A 22,001-nucleotide genomic window follows, 5' to 3' on the forward strand; every position below is an offset into this window, starting at 1 on the left:
CGGCCGCCCCTCCGCGCCCCTCCACGCCCCGGGCACCCCAGCTCGGCTTCTCGCCGCCCACCCGCCGCCCGCCTGCGGCCTGGGATTCCGCCTCCAGGGGCGGGTTTGGCAAAGTCTGGAGAGACTGGACCAGAGAGGGCTGGGAGTCGTGGCTCACGGCAAAGCTGCAGCGATGGACCCTTGCGTAGAAATAAAAATCCTGTTAATAAAAAGGAGCAAAAAAAGAAAAAAAGAAAAAAAGAAAAAAAAGAAAGAAAGAAAACAAACAAACAAGCAAACAAAAAAATAAAAAAGACAAACCAGAGAGAAAAAGAGGAAGTGAACTTATTGCTGTTTGGCGGAAGCTGAAATCTGAGAGAGCACCAAGGATCGAAAATACTTTAAAAATTATTTTATACATTTAAAAATACGGAAAAATAACCTGGACGAATCTCCAGAGAATAGGGGGAGTTACCAACTTAAAGTGCGTGTGTTTTTAATGGGCTAAGAAGGCAAAACAAGAGAAAGAGGTAAACTTATTTCAAGAATCAAGATGAAAGGAAGTGCGCAGCTGGGAAGTTCACAGGTTTTGAAACTGACCTTTTTTTTCTGCGAAGTTCACTTTAATACAAGAAATTTGAGAAGAGAGGCGGGCCTCCTTTTCCGTTGAATCAGATGCTTTGAGTTTAAACCCACCATGTATGGAAGAGCAAGAAGTAGGAAGACAGAACAAAACCGAGGAGAGAAAAAAATGTTAATATAAAAAATGATGCCACAAAGATTTCTCTGAGAAATTATTTTGGCAAAACTGTCCGGACTGCTGACAGCAAATTCCGATTTGCATGTTACTTCTGTTCCATTGATGGTGTCTCCCCGTCCTCCCGACCCTTTACTCACGTGCGCTCGCTCCATTTCATCCTCAGTACAAACAACAATACCAAAAGCATATGTTAAAAAACAAAACAAAGCAAAACATATATATTTTTTGCCCCGTCTTTGGTCCTGGGGACAAAAGCAAAAAGTCGGAGGGGGAAAATATCTACATTCTGCTTGTCCCAAAAAGACGGAGGCGGGCAGAAAACGTGGGCAAAGGAAACAGAAAACCAGGAGACCAAATGAAATAATGAAGGTACAGCGCCTTGCACAGTGCCTGACACATAGTAGGCGCTCAATAAATGGTAGTCCCTCCCGCTGCCCTTTTCTTGTATTCCCTCTTGCTGGTTTCCTGAAGTCCTGTTTGAGGACCGTGCTTTATTTTCCCCGCTCTATTCCATCAGCTTCACCTTAACACCCGGCTAGATTAGATATGGGCGCTAGATTTGTGTAAAATATGTTGATACACACGAACAAAGTTTATTTTGGCTATAATGTGTGAACTGATGGTTGACTTTCAACATTTGCATTTTATCTGACAAAGGTGTATCCAAGTAATCTTCTGTTTGTTTCAATTCCTGTAGCTATTCAAACTGGGGTATCCCGGTCTAAGCGATGTGTATCCCAATCCTCTAGCAAGCCTTCTTAGTTTTTTGTTTTTTTCTTCTAATTTACAAGAAAAAGGAAAAGCTCTTCTCATTGAACTTTGGTATGCGGTTGAGCTTTGTAACTATTTGTTCTCCATGAAAACAAACTTATTTATATTTGCCATATTTTTTCTAGTGTATTAAGTTATTTTAAACAAAGGAAGATGCTGTTATTTCATGACGTGTTGTTGGTACAAATTGTTTCGGTTTCACCTGTTAAACTTTTTAAATAAGTGCCAAGTTATTAATTGAAGACACTTTGCGATAAATTGAATGAAAATAGTATTGTTTCATTTGATGGGCTTCGCGTCATCTTTGTTCCTGTTACTATTAAAATATCCGGAATAGTCTTCCCTTCTTCCTTTCTGATGGATGTGTATCTGTCTCTCGAACGCACGGACTTGGAAAAGCGCGGGCCTCTGCTCCGACGCCGCAGTCAAGGGGCCGTGAGAAAAGAGGCTTCGTGGCTCGCACTAGCTCTGTGCGCATTCCCCCCATTCTATCCACTCAGCGTAGAAAACGGATTGATTTTATACCAAAACAATAAAGACACAGGTAGTAAGTAAAATAACGTAGACTAGCTTCACCTCCTTTCCCCAGACGGACTCTCGTTCTTCCTTTTGCTACGTGTTCACCCTGGGAGTTTATTTGGGGACATTTTGGGGGAAGAAGGAAGGTGGGGTCGCGCGAAGACGTCCACCTGGATTTGATGTGGACGCGTCTGGCACAATCCACACTCCGTCCCGACAGTGTCTCCGGAGCTCGGCGGGCGCTGCCTTGGGAACGAGGGGAAGAGCCACGAAGCGGAGCGGCGGGCTGGGGTCCTGTGAAGGCTGGACCCCCCCACCCCCCAGCCTGGTTTAGCGCTTCGGACGAAGCAGCCTCTTTCTGGTTAACCGTAGGAGAAGGTAGCACCTGGCAGGCGGTGTTCAGGGAAAGCCCGCTCTTTGCAGTCCTCTGAGCGCCGAGGAGCCCCCTCCCCAGCTCTCGGCCCCCTTCTCCCGGAAGAAACCCCACTTGTAAAGCGCGAGGCAGCGGCCTGCTTGGGGCGGCCGGGGGCCAGAGACCGTGCAGATGCGGCCCTGGCCAGGCCCAGGACCGGCCCTTCCCTTCCCGCGCCGGCTCTCGGGAGGGGGGGGGGACCCTCCGCGTAGCCCCTCGGGCCAAGCCCCGCGACCTCTGCCGGGCTCCCCACCGCCCCGCTTGGCTCTCTCCGCCTGGACGGGGAGATCTGCTGAGATCTTTCCCGAAGCTTTCGGGGACCACTGAGCTGGGATCGGGCCGTGGCTGCGCTCAGGCTTCGCGGGGCTCCTCGTGGGGAGCGCCCGTGGGGTCCACAGTGGGCCTCTGCCCGGGCCGGGGTCCCACCAGGCGGGGCCCAGCCCGCCCCAGCGCGGCTCGGCCGAGTCCCCGCGACCCCCAGGCAGAGCCGAGGTCACCGGCGGAGGACTGGAGCGGGGCTGGGGTGCTTCTGTGGCGTCCTCCACGGCGGGGCTCCGGGGAACCCCGAGTCAGAGAGGCCTAGGGCGGGCGTGGAGCGCGCAGCTGGCCCGGCGGGAACGGCCGCAGGTTCCCGTCCACGTCGGCGGAACCCGGCCGGGCGCGGCCTCGCCTCCTCCGGCGTCGTCTCCCCGAGGCTCGAGGGGAGCGCAGCCGCCTCCCCTGCCGTCGCGGCTCGTTCCCGGGGCCAGCCTCCCGCCCAGGTCGCGCAGGGCCACCTGGCGGGCGCGCCGCGGCCCGGACTCCGCCCCGGGCGCCTGAGTGTGCGAGCCAGAGGTCCAGACCCGGGGGGTCCCTGGGGCCGCTCTAGAGGGAGTCAGATGAAGGCTTCACTTCGGATTCAAGCAGGGCCCAGCGTGCGTTGCTGGTCGCAACTCAATAATCATAATAAGTAATTAACGGAGGACTCCTCTCGCCCAACTCTTTCAGGGCGTGCAAAGCCTTCCCGAGCTGCCAAATCCGGCTTTGGGGAAAACAGAGTTAAATGAGATTATTCCAGACACCGTTAGTGTTGAGGGGGCCCGTGATACACGAGGCCCAGTAAGATCTGAGGCCTTTGCTAGAAGCTGAAATGATATACGTCTATTCTGAGTTTTTCCCCAGATTTATAACTTTTAGCTCCTCAGCTGGTAATACTTTAGTATAATGCAATGCTCAAATTTCGGAACTACTATTTTGATTTCTGAAAAATGCCTTTTTGGCTTCGGAGACACGGGGTACTGTTATTTCTTCACAAATCAGTTTACATCATAAATTGCAAACATTTGCAATAAGATCTCAAGGTTGTTTATCTTAGGTAACCTCAAGCACTCCGCTACGTTAAACACCAGTCCAGAAAGTCTGTGAAATCATTTTAATGTGTGTCAGGGAATTAAAGGATCACTCCTTTTCATCACAGAAACAAAGCATTTAAGATTGTTTTGATTGTCAGTCTCTCAATTTTTTTAAACAGTCTTACAATTGACTATTAATTTTAAAGTCATTCTGTACAAAAATAATTACAAAACTTATATCCTGCTTTAATTAAATGTTTCTGGGCAGAAGAAAATGGTATTCTACATTGGAAAGAGGGTGATTGTTTTTTAATGTTACATTATTTTAAATTATTCTAGTTCAAAAGTAAATAAAAGTCTGCTATTTCCAATAGGGAAAAAAATGGCCTGAAATGGTTTCTTAATGTGCAATTAGAACAGTTAGTCAAAATGCATTAAAGCAACTTCACAAACCCAGAATTAATAAATATGTCATTTTAATGAGAGTGTTAACTTACGGATAATTTATTCAAGGTAGTTTTTACATTTCACGTGGAATGTCTTATTATGACCTGTCTGACTACTGTGATGCTTGTTCTTCAAAATCTAATTTATATAGGCTTCAGATATACATAATTCATAACTCCTGTTGATATATGTATACACACCCCGATTAAATCTTTACAATATGTTTAGATGTTTACTAGTATGTTTTCAAGATGACTGAAATAAAAACAGAAGAAGTGTTTTAAACATCATATTGAAAGCAAGTGCTTGCCCTGTGCACACACAAAGTAGTTGAAAATTAAAAATTAAAAAGGATTAGATAATATTTGGGCTCAGGTATAGAGTGAACACTGAAATATTTCAGACGCGGATCATTTTGGTATAAGAAATACAAAAATCTCCAAGAAAGACTTACTGATGTGAGCGTATAACGTTTCTGATGCCTGGACAATCCTTTTATGCATCTAATTCATAAAACAAACAAAAAATCCTCAGGTCTTGGGATATTTTGTTTTGGGTATTTTATATGTCAGTCAAGGTAAGCATTGCATATGCCTTCAGCACAGGAAAATTTAGTACAATACTTACATGGAGTTCTGTTGGCATGAGGAAAGGTTTTAGAATATCCAATCATATGCGTAGGAGTAAACACCCCCCTTTTTCTTCCTTGTTGAACAACTGCTCACATGTCCTCAGCAAGGATCTCTGTAGACTCTTACTCAAGTGGAATAGTGTGTGGTTAAGAGCATGAACTCTGACTCCAGAGTTCCTGGATTCAAACCTCACTGCTGCCATTGACCGGTCCTGCAAATTTGGGTGAGTTACTTAATTCCTCCGTGCCTCGTTTACTTCATCTGTAAAATGGCGTGAGAATAGTGGCTATCTCGGGAGACTGTTAGGAGGATGAAACGAGGCAATATTTGTAAGGCCCTTAGAACAGCGCCTTACACATGTACAGTAAGCACTGTGTAATGTTTCCTTTTTACACAAGGTACATCGGCATCGCTCCTTGTAATAAGAACCTCAGAAGAAGAAAATAAAATAGTACAAGACAAGGAGTGAGCTCTTTTCTGTTGTGGGGAAGAGGAAAACATCGCCTACTCGTTTGTGATGCTAGCTCATTGCTTAACCTCTGTGAGCCTCACCTGTTGTTGAGGGGCTTTCCTATAGGAACAATTTATAAATTGCACAGCACACGTACTTGACAGATTTTTGTATTTTTGCACAGTGAGACATCAGACTTGTCCTCAAGGGCTCACCGTCTAGGGGGACACAGTTTCTAAATGCATATGACAGTTCTGGGCAGCATGTGCTGAGCGCACCCGCTGAAAGGCATCCAGGCACATAACATGCATCTGAATAGCCATGCAGCGTATGTGGGGCCTGTTGCCCTGTTTTTGGAAAGCAAGCCTTCCTTGGAAATGAGTAGGTTACAAAAGAATGGTGGAGCAACCCCCAGAGGTTCGGAAGCACACTTTGTCAGAACTGAATGTATACCGTGTGTTGCTGTGCTTTATGTTCCACAGGACCATCTGCATTTTCCTTGACTGCCCAGGTTTGTGAGCATTAGCAACACAAGGCCAAAAGACACAAACACTGCTGACTGAGGATCTTTAACAGCAGCATGAAACCACAGATGACAGAAAGGAAGAAACAATTAATTTCTATTGTAAAGACCTGCAAGATGAAGAATTGAGTCTTAATTACAGACTAAGTAAAGAGAGACTTCTTTCCAATGCCTGCATGTAGATATATTAGTAATACTGATTTCCTATTTTATATAATATCTACGAAGAGCACAAAAGACTTTTTTACACGTCTTTATTTGGAAGTCAGTGTGATGTCACAGTGTATAACTAAAAATCTCAACTATAGTTTAAATCTCAACTGTACCATCTTTTAGATGTGAAGTTTTAGGTAATTTGTTAGCTTCTCAGAGCCGGCATATTCTTAGTGTCTTGGCAGGGGTGGATTAACCAGCAAGCAAGGTATGCACCGGCTTACTTGTGCACACTTACTAACCTGTGATGAACAATTTCGCCTCTTTTTCACCACATAAAAGACGTGAAAAACCATGTGAAATCTTTGAGGTGGTTAAAAAAAAAACAGGTGAAATTGTTCACTACAGATCAGTGAATATGCACAGGTGAGCCCCTGCGTACCTGGCTTACTGGGTAATCTGGCTCTGCTTGCATGTCACTGTGAGGGTCAAGTGAAATGTATAAAGTGATTGACATACAATAGGTTTCAATAAATGTTCTTCTCTATGTCTATTATTTTCCCTTCAAATTACTGTCACCTAGAGAGAATTTTTAATTAACCAGAATGTATACCTATCTGTGACCAGAAACAGTTCTGGAAAATTTTGGAGGTGGTATGCATCTCAGTTTCAACTCCTTAATGTCAATATTGATGATGTGTGTATATGTTTTTGTGGCCTGGGGTCTGGAGTAAGTCTTTCTTCAAATCTTGCAAAACTTTTTTTTTAGATGAAGGTTTTGATGGACTATGACTTTAGATAGGACCCTTTGTACAGAGAAGGTTCTATCTTTCTCCCTGATAAATCAAGGACATTCTTAATGCTGAGGTTACCCAGAGCCTCCGACCGTCAGTCCTCTGTGTTCCAGAATGTCAGCATACAAATCAAGCCCTGGCATTAACTCTCTAGTCACTTTGATATTAGATTGATTGTCCTTCTGTTGCATATTTATTGAATACATTTTTTATGCTTCCATGCTAGGGAAGAAGAAAATAATATACCCTTGAAAACGATTTCAAAAAGTCTATCAGCCTATCCAAATTTTCAGTTCTCATGCTACGCTGTGTTTTATATTATGTTTACTGGCATTAGTGGTTTAAAATGGAATTACCTATCTTGTGTGCAAAATATTTATTTATTGAAATTCTCACTTGTCAGCAGTTGTGCTTCCTTTAAGGCTGAATAACTTCCATTAAATCTTAGTCCTGCCCAATGTTCATGGAAACGGGTCCAGGACCTTCGCTGGGGGAGTTTTAAGTCTAGGCCTCCTTGCATAATTTTCGGACAGGTGAAATTAAGTGGAAATAATCGTCCAGGAAAACCTTGAAGGGACCAAGCAGAGCAGAGTGGAAGGAGAACGGCAACTCCCTGATTTGCCTTGGTGATAATCAAACCAAAACCAAACCCGTTGGTGTCGAGTCGATTCTGACTCACAGAGACCCTATAGGACAGAATAGAGCTGCCCCACAGGGTTTCCAAGGAGCAGCTGGTGGATTTGAACTGCCGACCTTTTGGTTAGCAGCTGAGCTCCTAACCATTGCGCCACTAGGGCTCCTTGGTGGTAATAGGGAAGTGTAATAGGCAGAATATTGCCCCCCCCCCCAACCCCAAAGATGTCGATGTCCTAATTCCTGGTACCTGTGAATATGTTAGGTTACATGGCAAAGAGAAATTAAGGTTACAGCTGAAATTAAGGTTGCTAATTAGCCGACCTTAAAATAGGCAGATTATCCCGGGTCATACGAGTGGGCCCACTGTAATCACAAGCGCCCTTAAAAGTGGACGAGGGAGGCCCAAGAGGAGAGTTGGAGGGAGACGTGACTACAGAAGATGGTCAGACGACGCCACATTCCTGCCTTTGGAGATGGAGAACCAAAGAATGTGGGTGGCCTCTGAAGCTGGAAAAGGCAAGGACCCGGATTTGCCCCAGAGACGCCAGAAAGGAACGGATCCCTGCCTACACCTCGATTTCAGCCCAGGCAAACCCGTGCCATACTTCTAACCTACAGAGCTCTAAGATCATAAAATTGTGGTGTTTTAAGCCACCAAGTGTGTGGTAATTCATTACAGCAGCAACAGAAACTAATAGAGGAAATTTCAGAGCTTTTTATAAGTATAAGAGCTTCTGGTCTTTCTTTAACACCTGGGGGCTTTCTGAGTCTGCCCAGTAGCAAGACCCATCGCTGTCGAGTGGATTTCGACTCATAGCGACCCCTACAGGACAGAGTAGAACTGCCCCAGAGGGTTTCCAAGGAGCAGCTGGTGGATTCGAACTGCCGCCCTTTTGGTTAGCAGCCGAGCTCTTAATCAGTGCCGCCAGTAGCAAGAGTCCTCCAAAACTCAGGGCGGGATGCTCCGCCCTCCCCTGGAGTGTGCTCTCACGCAGGTGCACAGGTCGACCTTCTCCGTTCGCTATGCAGCGTAGTCCCACACAAATCTCTTATTATGATGAAGTGAAACCTGTAGAGGAAATCTGCAAAACTACGTATCTTCCTTTAGAGAAGCCAGTCAGCACTGCAAATCCTTGTCTTGCTTTATTTGCCTTCATTCTTCTTTTTCAAATTCTTCTTTTAGTATTTAACGTAGAGAAAATGACAGCTAGTTTCGAGCTCTGAAGTCCTTTGCTAACGCACTGAAAGGGAACAGCCTGAGCAATTTGAGCTTGTCTGTCAAGGTGGGCAAGGTGGAGAGTAATGTGGTCTGGGGTTCCCAGAGCCCGTTGGACCTTTGACCTTTTCTGTTGAGACTATTGATCTAGGTTAATAGTCAGCACCAGCTGTGTGTGCCTGTGTCTGTGATTCCTCATTGAGTACAAACGAGGCTCTGACTAACTCAGAGGGTAATTGGTCCCTTTTGTAGTTTTCTAGGATCAGGGTGGGGCAGTGGAATAGATGGGTCCTAACAGGCAGGAGGACGACTCAGTTCTGGAATGTGTGCAGTTGTACCAGGGACAAAGCAGTGGATCCCAGAACTGGGTGCAGAGCTGATTACATCTTCCGTACCCTCTATGCCATGGACTCTGCTCAACAGAGAGCTGCTCACGGAATCAGGCAGGGGTAGGAACTGCCGGCTAACATGACCACTTTTGAGGTTAGTGGCAGTACAGTGGGGTCACCCTGTTCCACCTCCCAAACCTCCCCATGTTTCACCTCCCACCTAATTGGGTACAGAATGAGATAGACAGTAAGTCAGTTGGGCTTAGCATACGAAGAGGCTTGGTATAACTCTTTGATATATTGAAATGTGGGCTACAGAACAGGAAAGAAAATTCTCCCCCAAACTGCCAATTCCTATGACCCTCTCCGCATTAGCTCTTCACTACTTAGGGCTGATATGTTATTTTTCTACTCACCATACAGGAAACATTCGTATTTTTATAGTTGAGAAACCTTCCACTTCTTCCAGCTCACCCTTTTGTCATCTTCTCTTCCAAGTTACTTACTCTAGAAACCTAGCTGCACAAAACTTATTAATTCACTCAACAGATATTTATTAAATACCTGCTATATTTGCCCTAGTAGGAGCCCTGGCGGCGCAGTGGTTAAGAGCTCCGCTGCTAAGCAAAAGGTTGGCAGCTCAAATCCACCAGCTGCTTCTTGGAAACCCTATAGGGCAGTTCTACCCTGTCCTGTAGGGTCACTATGAGTCAGAATCAACTTGATGGCAACGGGTTTGGTTTTTTGGTTTTATGTTTGCCCTGGTGGCGCAGTGGTTAAGAGCTTGGCTGCCAACTGAAAGGAAGGTGGTTCAAATGCACCAGCCAAGCCACGGGAGAAAGATGCGGCAGTTTGCTTCTGTAAAGATTAATAAAAACCAAAAATGAAACATGTTTCCAACTCATAGCAACCCTATAGGACAGTAGAATTGCCCCATAGGGTTTCCAAGGAGCGGCTGGTGGATTCAAACTGCTGACCGTTTGGTTAGCAGCTGAGCTCTTAACCACTGTGCCACTGGGGCTCCTGGTAAAGATTGTTGTTGTTAGGTGCTGTCGAGTTGGTTCCTACTCATAGTGACCCTATGTACAACAGAACGAAACACTGCCCGGTCCTGTGCCATCCTCATAATCATTGTTATGCTTGAGCCCATTGTTGCAGCCACTGTGTCAATCCCTCTCATTGATGGTCTTCCTCTTTTTTGCTGACCCTCTACTTTACCAAGCATGATGTCCTTCTCGAGGGACAAATCCCTCTTGATAATATGTCCAAATTATGTGAGACAAAGTCTCACCATCCTTGCTTCTAAGGAGCATTCTGGTTGTACTTCTTCCAAGACAGATTTGTTCATTCTTTTGGCAGTCCATGGTATATTCAATATTCTTCACCAACACCATATTTCAAAGGCATCAATTCTTCTTCAGTCTTCCTTATTCATTGTCCAGCTTTTGCATGCATATGAGGTGACTGAAAAACCCATGGCTTGAGTCAGGAGCACCTTAGTCCTTAAAGTGACATCTTTGCTTTTTAACACTGTAAAGAGGTCTTTTGCAGCAGATTTGCCCAATGCAATGCGTCGTCTGATTTCTTGACTGCTGCTTCCATGGGTGTTGATTGTGGATCCAAGTAAAATGAAGTTCTTACAACTACAATCTTTTCTCTGTTTATCATGATGTTGCTTATTGGTCCAGTTGTGAGGATTTTTGTTTTCTTTATGTTGAGGTGTAATCCGTACTGAAGGCTGTGGTCTTTGATCATCAGTAAGTGCTTCAAGTCCTCTTCACTTTCAGCAAGCAAGGTTTGCTGCAAGTGAAGAGTCATTGAGGTCAACTCTACTTTGAGGAGGCAGCTCTTCCCCAGTCATATTTTGAGTGCATTCCAACCTGAGGGGCTCATCTTCTGGCACTATATTGGATAATCTTCCACTGCTATTCATAAGTTTTCACAGCCTAATTTTTAAAAAAAGTAGACCCCCAGGTCCTTCTTCCTAGTCTGTCTTAGTCTGGAAGCTAAGCTGAAACTGGTCCGCCAGGGGTCCACCTGCTGGTATTTGAATACCGGTGGCATAGCTTCCAGCATCACAGCAACACACAAGCCCCTACAGTATGACAAACTGACAGACACTTGGGGGCTATAAAGATTACAGCTTTGGAAATCCTATGGGTCCGTTCTACCCTGTCCTATAGGGTCAGTATGAGTTGGAAGTGACTTGATGGCAATGGGACGTTTCTTGGACTCTTTCTTTTTTTATTTCAACCAGTCAGACTATCTTTTTCTGACATCCTCTTGAAGTCTGACATTGTTGGAGGCAGTAGTGGTTGAAAGGGAAGGGAGGTAAACATGAACTTTGCCCAAAGAGAGGTATGGTCTTTGCCCCTGGCTCCTAGGAGGTAACCTGCCTGGTAAGAGTGTCTGTTTACCTGGGAGCCTTAAGCCTTGACAGATAGTCCACGCTAGAAATGTGATTTGTGGTGGGGTTCTTGGACCATGCATATCAGCTTGAACTCTGGAGGGGCTGGATACTAAGGTCAGCTACTTGCGTGGTCAATCATGTCTATGTGATCAATCCCCAAATAAATACTCTGGACACCAGGCTTGAGCGAGCTTCCCTGGTTGATAATACTCTGTGCATATTGTCACACATCATTGCTGGGAGAACTAAGTGCTGTCTATGACTCTGCTGGGAGAGGACAACTGGCAACTTGTGCTTGGACCCCACCTGGACCCTGCCCTCTGTGCCTCTTCCCTCTGCTGATTTTAATCTTCATCTTTTTACTGTAATAAACTGTAGCCGTAAGTATACGGCTTTCAGTGTGTTCTCTAAGACCTTCTAGTGAATTATCAAACCTGAGGGTAGTCTTGGGGGCCTATAAACTTGAAACTGATGTCAGAAGTGGGAGTTTTTTTAAGGCCACGCAAACTTACAGTTGGTGTCAGAAGTGAGACTGGTCTTGGGGATTTTTGAACTTTGTAGGAGGGTAGCGGTGTGGTTGACATGGGATGGGGATGAGAGGCAAGGCAAGCTGTGAATGCAGAAAGAATGAGGAAAAGGATGAACAAGCAGATCAAGTTTAGGAGACACCTAGTCTCCAAAACTTGTGATGTTCCGAACATTCCTTGCTGCAGCATGGAAGAACGATCCCCGGAGTGACTAGGGAGCTTCACAGAACATACTAGTTCCTCATGTCCCATTACAACCTTTTAAAAAATATAAAACTAAACAATGCCTTAAACATTCTTTTAAATCTCAGGGAAGGAAGCCTAATTATGGTTAATTAAGTTCAATGTATTGAATAAACATTTGAGCTTCTACTGTAGGCCTGGCACTGATGATCGGTGGGCGATAGAGAGGAAGATAAAGGCAGTCAAGGGGAGGTGGTGCATTGTGGATTCGTTGTCTGTAGAGCTTGGAGGAGAGAGAGAGGTGTACCTTTGCACTGGGAAGAGGGCAGTACCAGATACAGGGAGGCCTCCTCCTGAGATCTGCGTTCAGGAAATGCATTGACTGTGACCAAATTCCACTTTAATAGGACAAATTATACTCAGTGATATTCAGTTTTTCTTTCCTAAATTATAACTTAGTACTCACAACTGGACCAATAAGCAACAACATGATAAACAGACAATACTGAAGTTGTTAAGGATTTCATTTTACTTGGATCCACAATCAATGCAAATGGAAGCAGCAGTCAGAAATCAAATGACTTATTGCATTGGGCAAATGTGCTGCAAAAGACCTCTTCAAAGGGTTAAAAAGCAAAGATGTCACTTTGAGGACTAAGGTGCGCCTGACCCAAGCCAGGATATTTTCAATCACCTCATATGCATGTGAAAGCTGGACAACGAATGAATAAGGAAGACCGAAGAAGAACTGACACCTTTGAACTGTGGTGTTGGCAAAGAATACTGAATATACCATGGACTGCCAGAAGAACGAACAAATCTGTCTTGGAGAAGTACAGCCAGAATGCTCCTTAGAAGCAAGGATGGCAAGACTCTGTCTCACCTACTTTGGACATATCAGTAGGGACCAGTCCCTAGAGAAAGACATCACGCTTGGTAAGTTAGGGTGTAGCAAAAAAGAGGAAGATCCTTGATGAGATGAATTGACACAGTGGCTGCAACAATAGGCTCAAACATAGCAATGATTGTTGAGGATGGCACAGGACTGGGCGGTGTTTTGTTCTGTTGCGCATAAGGTCGCTATGAGTTGGAACCAGCTTGATGGCACCTAACAACAACAACAACTCGTAATTACATAATACATATTAGGAAAAATGTTGACCGTCTTTAATCAACTCACATCTTTTCTTCTTTTCCTGCTTCTTTTTCTCCTCCTTTTGCTTTCTTGTTTTTCTTGTACTTTAGATGAAGTTTTATAGAACAAATTAGTTTCTCATTAAACAATTAATGCATATATTGTTTTGTGACATTGGTTGTCAACCCCATGACATGTCAACCCTTTCCCCTTCTTGACCTTTCTTGTCCCCTCCTGCCTTCTAGTCCTTGACCCTGGGCTGGTGTGCCCATTTAGTCTCATTTTCTTTTATGGGTCTGTCTAATCTTTGGCTGAAGGGTGAATCTCAGGAGTGACTTCAGTACTGAGTCAAAAGAAGTTCCAGGGGCCATACTCTCGGGATTTCTCCATTTTCTGTCAGACCAGTAAGTCTGGCCCTTTTTTGTGAGTTAGAATTTTGTTCTACATTTTTCTCCAGCTCTGTCCGGGACCCTCTATGTGATCCCTGTCAGAGCAGTCAGTGGTGGTAGCTGGGTACCATCTAGTTGTGCTGGACTCAGTCTGGTGGAAGCTGTGGCAGTTGTGGTCCATGAGTCCTTTGGACGAATCTCTCCCTTGTGTCTGGTGTTCTTCACTCTCCCTTGCTCCAGACGGGGTGGGACCAGTGGAGTATCTTAGATGGACACTCACTCCTTTTGCTTTCTTTCACAGCTTATCTAAATCTTTTACTAGTGCCCATGAAATATATACAAATCTAAACATTTCCTGTTCCTGTTTACATTCTCTGAAATTTCACTTTGGCATCTTTAAACAAATAACTTTTCATTATTACCAACATGACTATTTTTAATTACAGTTTTAGAGACAGAGGATTACTTAGAAGGTAACAACTCCAAATTTTCAGGCAAAGAAACTGTGGCCCACCAAGACTAGGTGAATATAGGGCACACAGTAATTTTGTGGCAGAGCTAAATATGTAACCCAGGAAGTGTGTGTGTGTGAGTGTGGGGGTGTGATACCATCAGGGTGTCACACTCAGAAATATGGAGGAAGGGCTTATTGCTTTCCATCTTTTTGTATGGCCACAAATACCATGTCTTTACCTCCCTGTATTTACTTTTCACTTTTATCTGCTAAGATTCACACATAGTGTTGCCAGCCAATGTAATTCATTTCTTTTGACTGCTGTGTAATAGTCCACCGAGTGCATATACCAGTTAATGCACCTAATCTCACACTGATGGGCATTCAGGGTGTTACCAGGTTTATATAGAAGGCATTTAAAGTCATGAGGCTGGGTGTACTCACCAAGAAATGAGTAAAGGGAAAAGAGAAGAGGACCAAGGACTGAGCCCTGGAGTGCTCCGTCATTAAGAGGTTGGAGAGAAGAGTAGAAACCAGCTAAAGAGGCTGGGAAGGAGCAGCGGACAAGGTAGGGAGAAAATCAAGACAGCATGGGATCCTGGAAGGCAAGTGAAAGAAGTGCATCAAGGGTGAGGAGGTGAGGAATGAGAATTGACCAATGAGAATTTACTTTGTAGAGGACACTAGTGACCTGGACAAGAGCAGTTTGGGTGGAGTGGCGGAGGACAAAGCCTGATTCGAGGGGGTTGTCATAACTCTCAAAATGCTCTCCGTCATTCCAGTCTCTCCTCCCTCAAATCTGTTCTTCATATCATAATCCCTCAGTGTTATCCCAAAAACACCGATCCGATTGTGTGACTCCCTCCTTGCTTGCTTGCAGGAGTTCCAAATTGCCTAAGTAATTAACTTTAAACTCATTAGTATGATATTTAATCTGACTTGGTCTTATTTTTACTACCTCGTCTCCTGAAGCTGCTCTCCCACCCACCCTGCACAACCATGGGGAACCACAGCCAGTCTCAAACATTGTTGTTATTTTGTTGTTGTTAGCTGCCACTGAGTTGCCCCCCAACTCACGGCAACTTCATGTACAATAGACCAAACGCTGCCTGGTCCTGTGCTATCCCCATAATCCGCCATCCTCATGATCCACTGCAGATCAGACCATTGTGGCCCATAGGGTTTTCATTGTAGATTCCTAATCTGAGTCTGGAAGCTCCGCTGAAACATGTGCAGCATCATAGCTACACGCAAGCTTCCACTGACAGATGGGGGGATGGCTGCACTTGAAGTGCATTGGCCGGGAATCAAACCCAGGTCTCCTGCAGGGAAGGCGAGAACTCTGCACTGAACCACCACTGCCCTCTCCCGAATGTTGTGTGTATTGTCAAACCTGGGATTCTACTAGAAGGCTCTTTCCTGGGATTCTCCCAGCTATTCGACAAGATTCAGCTTTAATTTCATTACCTCTGCAGATGCTCCCTATGCATTCTCAGGCCAAGGTGTTAGATTTCCCTTTGCGCCATTATCCTAGAATTTTGGACATGTATCTACTAGACTACATTGTGGTGTGATTATTGATGTGCTTGTCTCTTCCAACCAGAGTGTGAGTGCCTTGAGGGCAAGGATCTTTACTGAGTTTTGTTAGCCTCTCTAGAGCCATGTAGTTGGGATAGACATATAGTAGATTTTCCATAAATGAATAAGCCTGTGGAAAAATACATCTATGGGTATGGTACGTTCTTTTCAATAACTATAGTGGAGACAAATCTTAGCTCTCTGAGCACGGTTTTAATTTTTGGAACTAGTCTGATGAAGAAGCTGGGGAATATAATTTTTTATTACAAATGAAGTGTAGGAAAAAATTAAGCATGGCTGTTTTGTGATGAGATGTGTTTTCTTTTATGGCTCATAAAAGGCACTAAAGCTTACCAGCACTGATTTGCTTAAGGCAATTTATAAAATGAATTTCTAAACGCATTTTGAACAGTGACAGTATTGCTGGACTACATGCTAGGTCTCTCTGGGTGACAACTTTGAAGGACAAGGTTCACTTGGAGCTGTAAGTTCTGTTATATACGTTAAAAAACCAGTACCATTCTTTTATAAAAAACAAACAAAAAACCTAACTCATTGCCATCGAGTAGATTCCAACTCACAGTAACCCTATCATTCTTTTATCGTCACCTCTTACTTTATGCAGTGAATTTTTACAAATTAATTTTACATTATTTCTTGTCTATTTAACTCTCCTCTTTGTACCTGAATTATTTTTCAGTTCTCTTTTGTAAGCCTCATTTCCCAAAGCAGAAGGATTTGAAATTCTATTAAAATTGTTTATGTGGAAAAACTGTTCGTAAGACCATTAACTAAGAGCAGATTTAACACCAATTCCAGTGGCAGATCTCTGCCCCAAATGGATGTACGGCCGTTTGTTATGATCTTTTGTTTACTGATTCTTCAAGCAGTTTTCAGTCTGTGTGACACTAATCAGATCCAAGCCAATTTGGACTAATTTTTCAAGTCACTTCTCATGAGGCAGTGCATCAAATGCTTTACCTAGTCCAAATGTGTAACATCTGCTCTCCTTTCTCTGATAATTTAACACTTTTCTCAAGAAGTCAACTACTTTGTCAATCACAGAATGTGTTTTATAAGCCTCCATTATTAATGTCCATGATTCTGTCACCTTTTCGAATTTCCCCTCTCAACTTTATTTGCCAAGTATTGATACGATACTGATTAGTCAGGCATCTGATACAATTATTCTTCTAGCGGTAACACTTTGTGATTCTAGGCTCACTGGGATTTAGATGTATGCATAACCTTTCAGTTACTATGATTTAAAAGATGTAAGCAATAAAATCTGTTACTCATTTTTGTTCATATCCTGGGAGAGATGTTATTCAGACTTGCTGATTGGTATATATTTTGAGGTTTGAAGTATTCACTTACCTGTTTTTTGTCATTGACTGTTCCCCACCCCAACCCCCACCCCCGGTGCATTTTGCAGTTCCCCATCTTTACCATATGTTAAGTGTATATTATGCTTGCAACAGCATGCCTACGGAAGAGCAAAATGTCTGTGCACGTCCAGGAGGTTGACTTATGTAGCCTTTGGATACGACTGGAGTTTCTAACGCTTCTGTCATCTCATTGATATAGGTAAGCTGTGCTGATTAACATTTGCTTTCAAGGGTTTAGGAGTAATTGCTATGTACACGGCAATTTGAGAAAAGTTTGCTTTATAATTAATTTCTGAAGCAAATTCAAGGACAGTCCATGTAAACAATGCATTTTTTATGAGTTAGGCCCTGAGGTCAGTGTGTTTTCTGATAGAGTTTAGTTAATTGAATAAATACCATGGAAATCCAGTATTGAGTGCCCTTGCAGTGGTTAAAATGTAGTATTAACAGATATTTGATTAACTTTTACACATACATTACTGAATTAGAAAACTGTATAAGAAGATATTTAACTTATTGATAGAGTTACATAAAATAAAACATTGGTTATGATTTATCAAGGATTACTGAAGTATTAATTAACTGACAGAACACTGCTTTTGACATACTTAAATTTCCTTTGCTTAATCTTATATACATTATAGATTAGTCAGCTTCTCCTTCTTTATATAAAATATTTAGCTTTTGAAGTGTTTTGACATATGGTAAACTTCAATAAGAACGCAGACATTTTCAGTTTTGAGAAACGTAAATATATCATTCTGGAAGAAATTCCAAAACGTTGGCCATGGGACAATGGAAACCACATGTAGTTTTTCTCTAAATCTCAATATACAAGTAAGTGCTTTCAACACATCTTTCTGTCTCCAGTTTTAATATTAAGTACTTGATTAAATGTTAAGCAGAGCAAAGGCTATTTATGTCGGACATCACTAATAGTCATATTGTTTCCAAATGATAGAAAGCTTTTAGTTTTGAATATGTACCATTTTTTTGTGGATTAGTGATAATTAACTAGTATTGGGAATAACACCTATTTATAATTTGAAAGTTGGGGGTTCACTGGCTGAATAAAAGCTATGAGGTCCTGTTTTGTTTTTCATTACTAAATGGCAACTTGGTATTCTTTTTGGTAGCTCCACAACTTAAAATAGCTGTTTTGGAAATACGTTAGAAACAGTACTTTTTCTAACATCAAGGTTAGACCTTTTTTGTTCTCAATGTTATGTTTATAGATGTTATAAATGTTCTTTCATTAAACTGTTATAACTATCTACCAGCGACCATAATATTTGTATTTCTTATTAAAAAAGGGAAATTACCAACATTTGAAATGAGGATGAGAGGAATTCACATTTAATATAGTACATTTCTAAGCTTAAATTTAACTTTTGTCTAAAAGGTAAATCTGAATCTAGAAAGCTTTTTCCTGAGGATAGATCACTTGAACTCAGTAGAATGTACTTTATAAATGAATACATATCCTTTGGAATCAATGATTCCAAGTTAAGAAATGGTATTATATCAGGGGTCAAACAGAGATTCACAGAGTAAACACATTTAGGATTTACTTTCTTTGTATAAATATTTAAAACGATGCATCAATATATATCAAACCAAGAAGAGTGCATTATTCTTCGGGTATAAGTAAAATCGAAAATCTGCATTTTGCTTTTTATAAAAATATGGCAATGCTGTTTCTTAAGATGCCAATCATACATTTGAAAGTTTTTAAAGTCAATTTTCTGTATATTTCCAAATTGCTCAGTTTGTATCAACACGTTTCTATTGCTCAGTTATTATTTACAGATATTCATCTGTACTGTTAAAGTGTTTCTATTTCTGCTAGTTTTATGAATTATTCACATAAACATGGAAATACTGTTAAATCAATACATTCCCTTGTTACGTACGACTTTTGTATTTCGGAGATTTTAAGGAAACTTTCTTCATTAATTATGAAAGCACATTAAAAGACATTATACAAGCATCGTGAACAGATATAATCAAATGGAAAGGTTGGATATGGAGCAAGAGCTTTCTGGTTATTAAATAGAAAATAAGTGACAAATTGTGTCATAATCATATTATGTGGCTCTTTATAGTAGAAAAAGGGGCAGTCTCAAGATAAAATAATATCAAACTCATGCTTTTTTTTTTGAACATTAAAGGATTCTTTCTAGACCCTTGAGGAGCAAGGACTCTAATTACTTCACCAGGCAAATCCATTTATTGTTGGATTATTCTCAGTCAAAACGTTTTTCTAGGATCCAAAGTAAATGTATCCGTTTTTTTTTGGACATGGCAATACTGTTGATACAATGTGATTAATTTGTTCCCCTCTTCCCATCTTATTGCTTTCAGCTACTCATCCACAGTGGGCGGGGGGAGGGAGGGAGAAGAGGGGGATGTGGTGTGAAATGAGGGTGGCATTTTTGTGTTTTGGCCAGAGTAATTTGGAAATTTTTGCCTTCATGCTTTTCAATGTATAGGTTTTGTCAAGATGTCAGCTCCAGGCGCATCAATGAAGAAAGCATCTTTTTAACTGATTAAAAATTTATTCCTATTAGATGTTTTATAAAATGTACGTTGCAGCAAAAAATTATTGTAATATTTATGTTAGAAGATTCAAGGTGTTAACCAAAATTAATAAATAGGGTTTCAAATAGAATACATAATGTAAAAATTCTAATACATTTCAGGCTACTTTATAACACTTAAAAACAGATTCAGGCAAGTGGCTATTGCTTGCTGCTTGCTATAAATATCTTTCATTTGTTTTGTGTGCAAAATTCCTAGTTATCTGATTTTGAGCGGGAACTTTGAGGGTGATTCTCCCTTCCGTCCTGGGTAAGACAGGTATCTGAGTTGAGCTGATTGAAATAAAGGGAAACAAAATCTTAGCTCTTCTCTGTAGAGTTTTAATTTCTTTTACTACATGATTATTGTGAAATATTATTAAACCCTCTATTTTCTTTAGAACCTCTAGGAAGTTAGGGACACACACACAAAAAAAAAAAAAAAAAAAAAAAGGAAGGACCTTCTTCTTCTTGTGCTCCCCGTTAATTTAGTAAAAATTAATCTTTGAGTGAAAGTATGCCTGGGGCAAAACTTCCTAATTTGCAATTGAGGATCCCCTGGGCCGTGGCCACGGGAAGGTTCCCAGGTTCAAAGGTGTACCATTCTCCTGTCACCTATGCTTTCCTTCTTAGGTCACCCACACGGGTTCAAGAACGGAAGAGCGACATGAGCAGAAGGGTGATACAAGGAAAAGGATTCCACAACAACATCTGCCCTATCAATTTAACCTGCAGCTCTCTGTGTTCATGGAGCCCTGGTTTAAGAGCTGGTTTAACAGCATTTAAGAGCTTGGCTGCTAATCAAAAGGTCGGCAGTTTGAATCCACCAGCTGCTCCTTGGGAACCCTGTGGGGCAGTTCTACTCTGTCCTATAGGTAGGTCTCTATGAGTCGGAATTGACTGGGCAACGGGTTTGGTTATCTCTATTTTTTATAGATTTAGTAGGTAATGCTAGTTACTTTTGCATGCTGACTTAAAGTTTTCCTCTGTGGTGTGAATAAATACTGGAGTAAATTTATAAACTCAAAGTGTTTTTTCCCCATTTTTATCAATCTCTAAAGTATGTAAATTTGTAGCCAATCACCTTGTTTGTATGTCTGTGGTATTTCCATGTTCTACTAATATGGTAAGGAATTAGAACATTGAGTAGATTGTTTTAAATCTGTGAAATAATTGAGTGCCTTTCTCATAGTCTTAATTATAAGGAAAAAAGTTTAAAAACCTTTAAAATATCTTGAAATTAAATTAGTTTTCTTTAGATATTTACAGATATTATCTTTCACTTAAATGTGCCCGAGATAACTACAGTCTTTTCAGTTCCAGAAAACTGAGGGATGGTAAAAAAAAAAATACTCTCTTCTAGGTATAGTTCATAATCTTACATCATTAGTTGAAAAATTATAAGGATCTTTCCAGTCAGCAACCTTAACCCTATTTCCATTTATAACTGAGTTACATTTTTTTCACTAAATGATCAGCATGTAAAATATATGCAAGGATACAGAGTTATGAACGTGCATTTATCTGTAGAGATGCATGGAGAGCCTGAAAGAAAAGGTGAATTCAAGTAAATCAGAGTACAGAGTTCACTTACTGACCTTGCTCCAAGTTCCTCACTAGGTCCATCTGAGGCACTTCCCAGGACAGTTAGTAAGGGTGGGACCCCCACAAAGGGCAGAGTGGGCGCCCATTGTTAATCTGCAGAAATGTAGGGCGCCACAGAGCTACAGCTTTACCCAGAGAGCAGTGAAGCTCCAGTCATTCAGAGAGGCTGTGCAGTGTGGTGGGAAAATGGCACCCGGAGCTCTGACTGCTGCCCCACGGTCCTGACCAAGTTACTTTGCTGTTACTCTTGTCTTTCAATTCAAGATTGGGATATTCATATATTTCACAGAAGTGCAGAGAGGACTAACCAACAGAAGTGGTGCATGGCATACATGCAGCATGCTCAATTCTTAGAGATAGTGCTATGTGACATTTTTTTTTGCAATGTTCTGAAAAACAGCTATTTGGATTTTTTTGTGACCCATTTATGAAACACCTGAAAAGAGGGGGCGTTGTTTAGGTTTCTCTTGGAACCCAGACACTTCTCTCTCCCTCTGTCCTTCTCTCTCTCTCTGTCTCTCTGCTTCTGTCTCTGTCTCTCTGTCTCTCTCTGTGGCTGTCTCCTTTTCCCTCTCCATCCTCCACCCCTCTGTAGTTGGCACAAGGTTAAACCCTGTGGCACTACAGGAGAAAGACCTGGCGATTTGCTTCCTTCAAGAATACAGACAAGAAAACCTTATTGGGCAGTTCTACTCTGTCACATGGGGTCCCTGTGAGTCAAAATTGACTGGACAGTACCCAACAACACACCAACAACTGAGAACTTACCTTTCTTTCTTGTCTACAGTGCTCAAAATAAA

The sequence above is a fragment of the Trichechus manatus genome, unplaced genomic scaffold (assembly GCF_000243295.1).
Source record: "Trichechus manatus latirostris isolate Lorelei unplaced genomic scaffold, TriManLat1.0 scaffold00062, whole genome shotgun sequence".
Taxonomy (NCBI): Eukaryota; Metazoa; Chordata; class Mammalia; order Sirenia; family Trichechidae; genus Trichechus; species Trichechus manatus.